Below are 6,762 nucleotides of genomic sequence, written 5' to 3' on the forward strand. Positions count from 1 at the left end.
AGTCTGATCAGACCCTAAAAAATAGAAACAAGTGCTCCGGTGGGTTTCTTAGCGCTTGATGCTTATCACGATTCTCATCCTTGATGCGTATAAGCCTCAAGTGTACAACTCTTTGATGTTTTAGCATCATTATGACTAATTTTTAACCATCAACACACAACTAAAAGTAAAAGATAACTTTCTACCAGTTTTGAACATCAAGGTTGTCTCTTTATTGTATAATCACAATAAAACTTCAACCTTTGTCCTTTTGATACAAGTTTATGCATCTTCATCATATGAGATGATGAAGACTTGATTTTTATCACCATAAAAATCATAAAAAGGTTCCAAGTAAGTGAGATCTACAATAATAACTTAGATCTCAAGTGTTAAGAAACCCTAAGCTAGAAAGCTTGGATCTTTACAAGATTAATGAGACCATAAGCTAGAAAGCTAAGATCTAGTAAAAGTAATGAGATCATAAACTTAAAAAGCTTAGATCTAAACAAAATAATGAAACCCTAAGCTAGAAAGCTTGGATCTTTAATGTTCTTGAAGATCCTTAAAGCAAAAAGCTAGATCTACAAGTTACGTGAAGATCATAAACACAAGTTTTGATCTTTTAACAAAATAAAGTGATCTTAAGCTTCAAAACTTAGATCCAACAAAGTAATGAAGTTTCAAAGCTAAAAAGCTTGAAACTTTCATGTTCTTGAAGATTTCAAATCAAAGTTTGAATCTACAAGATGTAACAAGATCAAAAATCTAAAAAGCTTGATCCTTTGATGATGACGATGATATCGTGGTTAAGAAGAAAAAGGGAAAAAGAAGAAAATTCAAGAACTTACAATTTTAGTGTGAGAAAGACTAGAGAGAAAGTTAGAGAGCAATTGTGTGTAAAATGAAAATGAAATGAAGTGTGAAATGAAAGAATAAGGCTTGTATTTATAGTGGTGGTGGTGGGGGTCTAGGCCGTAAGTTTGGGTGATAAGGGGGAGACAAACTTTAGTTTTTACATGGTGGTGGTCTAAAGGTGGTGCTTGTTGTTCGGATCCCATGCAACATATGTAGTAATGGTTAACAAAAATGCTAGTATGTTGGCTCATGTTAATGGGTTTTTGTCCTACATCTTAATGGGTCATAAATCCATTTAAATTGGCCTAACTTAAGAGTCCAATAGCTAGAGTAGGGTGGGCTTAAGTCCATTAAGATAAAAAGTCCAATAAGACTAACTAATGTTCATTAGTAAATTACTAAGCGTAATTAAGCAACCAATAAGCCAAGTAATTGTTATTAATAAATAACAATTAGTATTACGTAGTCATAATATTCCAATTATGACAAAAGTTTAACGTGTACAAAGTACATAACTCGTTTCAAACGACAAGTGACACTAACTATCGTAAAAGCATTCGAGGATCAAGTTAAGTGATTACGCACTTAACAACACGTTGTAAGATACTAACGAAAGTAATTATCATGAAATAAGATCCCAGAGCATAAACTAGCGCAGTACGCACATATACGCAGATTCGTCAAAGTATAGAGCACAAAAATATAAGTCAAAAAAGTCGGGTCGTTACCTAACGTAACCTGCTCGCATCCTTGAGAGTGTGTAGATCTTATCTTTGTGATGGTGAATTCTTTTGTGATAACGTGAATGACCTTGTCCCGCCCCTTTTCCTTTTCTTCATCGTACTCTTCCTTGCGTGTGCGTTCTTTTGGCTCCTTTAAGTGCTGGAGCTCGCCTCATTTCAAACACGTAACTACCTTATCAGTAAATGCCGTGCACCTATTAGTCTCATTCCCGTAATCATCGTGAAAGTCACAGAACTTGGACTTGTCGATCCTTCCGTACTCCAACATGCGTGCCAGTCTACTGAAAGTTTAAGATATTGAATCTGTCGCGAGGATTTCCTAGAGGATTTTTGCTAAGTTTTGATGAGTGTTTGGTTGTGTTCCCTGTCTGTATTCCGCTGATTTTTGCTTCGGTGGCGTCCATTAGTGTGACCGCGTCTATTGTCGTTGCTATGATGATAGGGGCAGTTATCCTGGTAACCTCGGTGGGAGCTATGTAAGATGCGTCCTCCTCTCGGTGAGTCATGATCATCACGACGACCATGGTTGTTTCCATACCCAGTAGTCTTCAGCCACGTGCAGGTGTTCATGCGCTTCCCTGATAGTCTCCGCAAGTGTTCAGGCGCTCTTTGCAGATTCCATGAATAAATTCTGATACTTTCTGTGACTCAGCCAAGTTGGGGATGCGCGCAACCTCTTGAGTGTACCTATCGATAAACTGTCCCATAGATTCTCCGCGTCCTTGTTTGATATCGTGACATTCGATATGAGTCTTCCTGGAGGCCCTCATATTATGAAAGTTGAGCAAGAAGCGTTCTCTCAAATCTCTGTACGAGACGATGAGCAATGCAGCGAGGTTGTTGAACCATTCGCGCGCTATTCCTTCGAGAAGGGGAGGGAACTCCGCACATTTGGTTTAATCGGCCCACCTTTGATTGCGGGAAATCCCTTCATATTTTTGTAAGAAATCATCAGGATCCGTGAGTCCCTCATAGTATCCCAATGTGAGCAGAATCATGGGCAAAGTAGGAGCGACATAACTAAGTATGTGAGACGCAAACTTTTCGGAGGTAGGCGCAGTCTCAAAGTTAGGCTTCACACTGGCTCCTTTCATGCTTGCGAACAAATTTCTAATCATGAGTTCCACCTTTCCTGGCTGCTCGAAATCTTCAACCATATCATCTAGTGCATCTTTCATTAGCGAATGGATCAAATTGGCTTCGTTTTGGGCGCGCTCTTCAAGTGTTCGATTGCTTGGCGCAGAGTTTGATGTTGTATTGAGAGGTGTCTTCTGGGAGACATGGACCGTTGGGGTCGGGCGTTGTTCTGCTAGCGGCGCCATCTGATACAGCCCCATGTTCAGCTGAGTGCTTTGTATGTTCAACTCTCGAGTATCAAGGCCCATTCTTTGCAAATCTTCTATTGTGCTAGCCGTTGTAGTGGGTGTGCATGATTTGATACTAGAGAATTCTATGTTGGTACCGTGCGCAGGTGACCCAGATGCACCGAAGTAGATAGGAATTGTTCCCTCGTATGTGGTGTTCGCCGCCCTAGGTATTGGTCGAGTAACTTTCAGGGTTTCGAAGCCCTACGTGGGGGTCTTTGGTGAGGAAGAAAAAGTGGTCCTTGTTGGTATTGCACTGGTGCCGCTGTTCACATGTGTGCTTGCAGGTTTGGATACGCGCGGTGCTTGTGGACATGCTGGAACAGCTTTCGAAGCCTCCGGTTGACTTGCCATTTGTAGTGACCCGAACTTTTCCATGTTTATATATATATTAAATGAAATTGTTATTTACATGATTAAGTGTTTCCAACATGTTAAGCAATCAAACTTTTTAAGACTTGATTAATTGAAATAGGTTTCATATAGACAATTGACCACCCAAGTTGACCGGTGATTCACGAACGTTAAAACTTGTAAAAACTATATGATGACATATATATGGTTATATATATAGTTAACATGATTTTATTATAAGTATGTATCTCGTTAGGTATTTTAACAATGAGTTATATACATAAAAATGAGACTATTAATTTAAGAAACTCGAAAACGATATATATAACGATTATCGTTATAACAACGTCTTACTAGGTACATATGAATCATATTAAGATATTGATACACTTGGTTAATTATGTTAAATGATAAGTAAATATATTATTAAGTGTATTAACAATGAAATATATATGTAAAAATAAGACTACTAACTTAATGATTTCGAAACGAGACATATACGTAACGATTATCGTTGTAACGACATTTAACTGTATATATATCATACTAAGATATATTATATATCATAATATCATGATAATATAATAATTTAACATCTCATTTGTTATAATAAACAATGGGTTAACAACATTCAACAAGATCGTTAACCTAAAGGTTTCAAAACAACATTTACATGTAACGACTAACGATGACTTAACGACTCAGTTAAAATGTATATACATGTAGTGTTTTAATATGTATTCATACACTTTTGAAAAACTTCAAGACACTTATCAAAATACTTCTACTTAACAAAAATGCTTACAATTACATCCTCGTTCAGTTTCATCAACAATTCTACTCGTATGCATCCGTATTCGTACTCGTACAATACACAGCTTTTAGATGTATGTACTATTGGTATATACACTCCAATGATCAGCTCTTATCAGCCCATGTGAGTCACCTAACATATGTGGGAACCATCATTTGGCAACTAGCATAAAATATCTCATAAAATTACAAAAAATATGAGTAATCATTCATGACTTATTTACATGAAAACAAAATTACATATCCTTTATATATAATCCATACACCAAAGACCAAAAACACCTACAAACACTTTCATTCTTCAATTTTCTTCATCTAATTGATCTCTCTCAAGTTCTATCTTCAAGTTCTAAGTGTTCTTCATAAATTCCAAAAGTTCTAGTTTCATAAAATCAAGAATACTTACAAGATTGCAAGTTTACTTCCAAGTTTTCTAAATCCATTCCAAGTAATCATCCAAGATCAAGAAACCTTTGTTACTTATAGTAGGTTATCTTTCTAATACAAGGTAATAATCATATTCAAACTTTAATTCAATTTCTATAACTATAACAATCTTATTTCGAGTGGAAATCTTGCTTGAAATTGTTTTCGTGTCATGATTCTGATTCAAGAACTTTCAAGCCATCCAAGGATCCTTTGAAGTTAGATCTATTTTTCTCATTTCCAGTAGGTTTATCCAAGGAACTTGAGGTAGTAATGATGTTCATAACATCATTCAATTCATATATATAAAGCTATCTTATTCGAAGGTTTAAACTTGTAATCACTAGAACATAGTTTAGTTAATTCTAAACTTGTTCGCAAATAAAAGTTAATCCTTCTAACTTGACTTTTAAAATCAACTAAACACATGTTCTATATCTATATGATATGCTAACTTAATGATTTAAAACCTGGAAACACGAAAAACACCGTAAAACCGGATTTACGCCGTCGTAGTAACATCGCGGGCTGTTTTGGGTTAGTTAATTAAAAACTATGATAAACTTTGATTTAAAAGTTTTTATTCTGGGAAAATGATTTTTATTATGAACATGAAACTATATCCAAAAATTATGGTTAAATTCAAAGTGGAAGTATGTTTTCTAAAATGGTCATCTAGACGTTGTTCTTTCGACTGAAATGACTACCTTTACAAAAACGACTTGTAACTTATTTTTCCGACTATAAACCTATACTTTTTCTGTTTAGATTCATAAAATGGAGTTCAATATGAAACCATAGCAATTTGATTCACTCAAAACGGATTTAAAATGAAGAAGTTATGGGTAAAACAAGATTGGATAATTTTTCTCATTTTTGCTACGTGAAAATTGGTAACAAATCTATTCCAACCATAACTTAATCAACTTGTATTGTATATTATGTAATCTTGAGATACCATAGACACGTATACAATGTTTCGACCTATCATGTCGACACATCTATATATATTTCGGAACAACCATAGACACTCTATATGTGAATGTTGGAGTTAGCTATACAGGGTTGAGGTTGATTCCAAAATATATATAGTTTGAGTTGTGATCAATACTGAGATACATATACACTGGGTCGTGGATTGATTCAAGATAATATTTATCGATTTATTTCTGTACATCTAACTGTGGACAATTAGTTGTAGGTTACTAACAAGGACAGCTGACTTAATAAACTTAAAACATCAAAATATATTAAAAGTGTTGTAAATATATTTTGAACATACTTTGATATATATGTATATATTGTTATAGGTTCGTGAATCAACCAGTGGCCAAGTCTTACTTCCCGACGAAGTAAAAATCTGTGAAAGTGAGTTATAGTCCCACTTTTAAAATCTAATATTTTTGGGATGAGAATACATGCAGGTTTTATAAATGATTTACAAAATAGACACAAGTACATGAAACTACATTCTATGGTTGAATTATCGAAATCGAATATGCTCCTTTTTATTAAGTCTGGTAATCTAAGAATTAGGGAACAGACACCCTAATTGACGTGAATCCTAAAGATAGATCTATTGGGCCTAACAAACCCCATCCAAAGTACCGGATGCTTTAGTACTTCGAAATTTATATTATATCCGAAGGGTGTCCCGGAATGATGGGGATATTCTTATATATGCATCTTGTTAATGTCGGTTACTAGGTGTTTACCATATGAATGATTTTTATCTCTATGTATGGGATGTGTATTGAAATATGAAATCTTGTGGTCTATTGTTACGATTTGATATATATAGGTTAAACCTATAACTCACCAACATTTTTGTTGACGTTTAAAGCATGTTTATTCTCAGGTGAATACTAAGAGCTTCCGCTATTGCATACTAAAATAAGGACAAGATTTGGAGTCCATGTTTGTATGATATTGTGTAAAAACTGCATTCAAGGAACTGATTTCGATGTAACATATTTGTATTGTAAACCATTATGTAATGGTCGTGTGTAAACAGGATATTTTAGATTATCATTATTTGATAATCTACGTAAAGCTTTTTAAACCTTTATTTATGAAATAAAGGTTATGGTATGTTTTAAAAATGAATGCAGTCTTTGAAAAACGTCTCATATAGAGGTCAAAACCTCGCAACGAAATCAATTAATATGGAACGTTTTTAATCAATAAGAACGGGACATTTCAGTTGGTATCCGAGCGTTGGTCTT

Source organism: Rutidosis leptorrhynchoides, chromosome 11 (assembly GCF_046630445.1).
Source record: "Rutidosis leptorrhynchoides isolate AG116_Rl617_1_P2 chromosome 11, CSIRO_AGI_Rlap_v1, whole genome shotgun sequence".
In the NCBI taxonomy this organism is placed as follows: domain Eukaryota; kingdom Viridiplantae; phylum Streptophyta; class Magnoliopsida; order Asterales; family Asteraceae; genus Rutidosis; species Rutidosis leptorrhynchoides.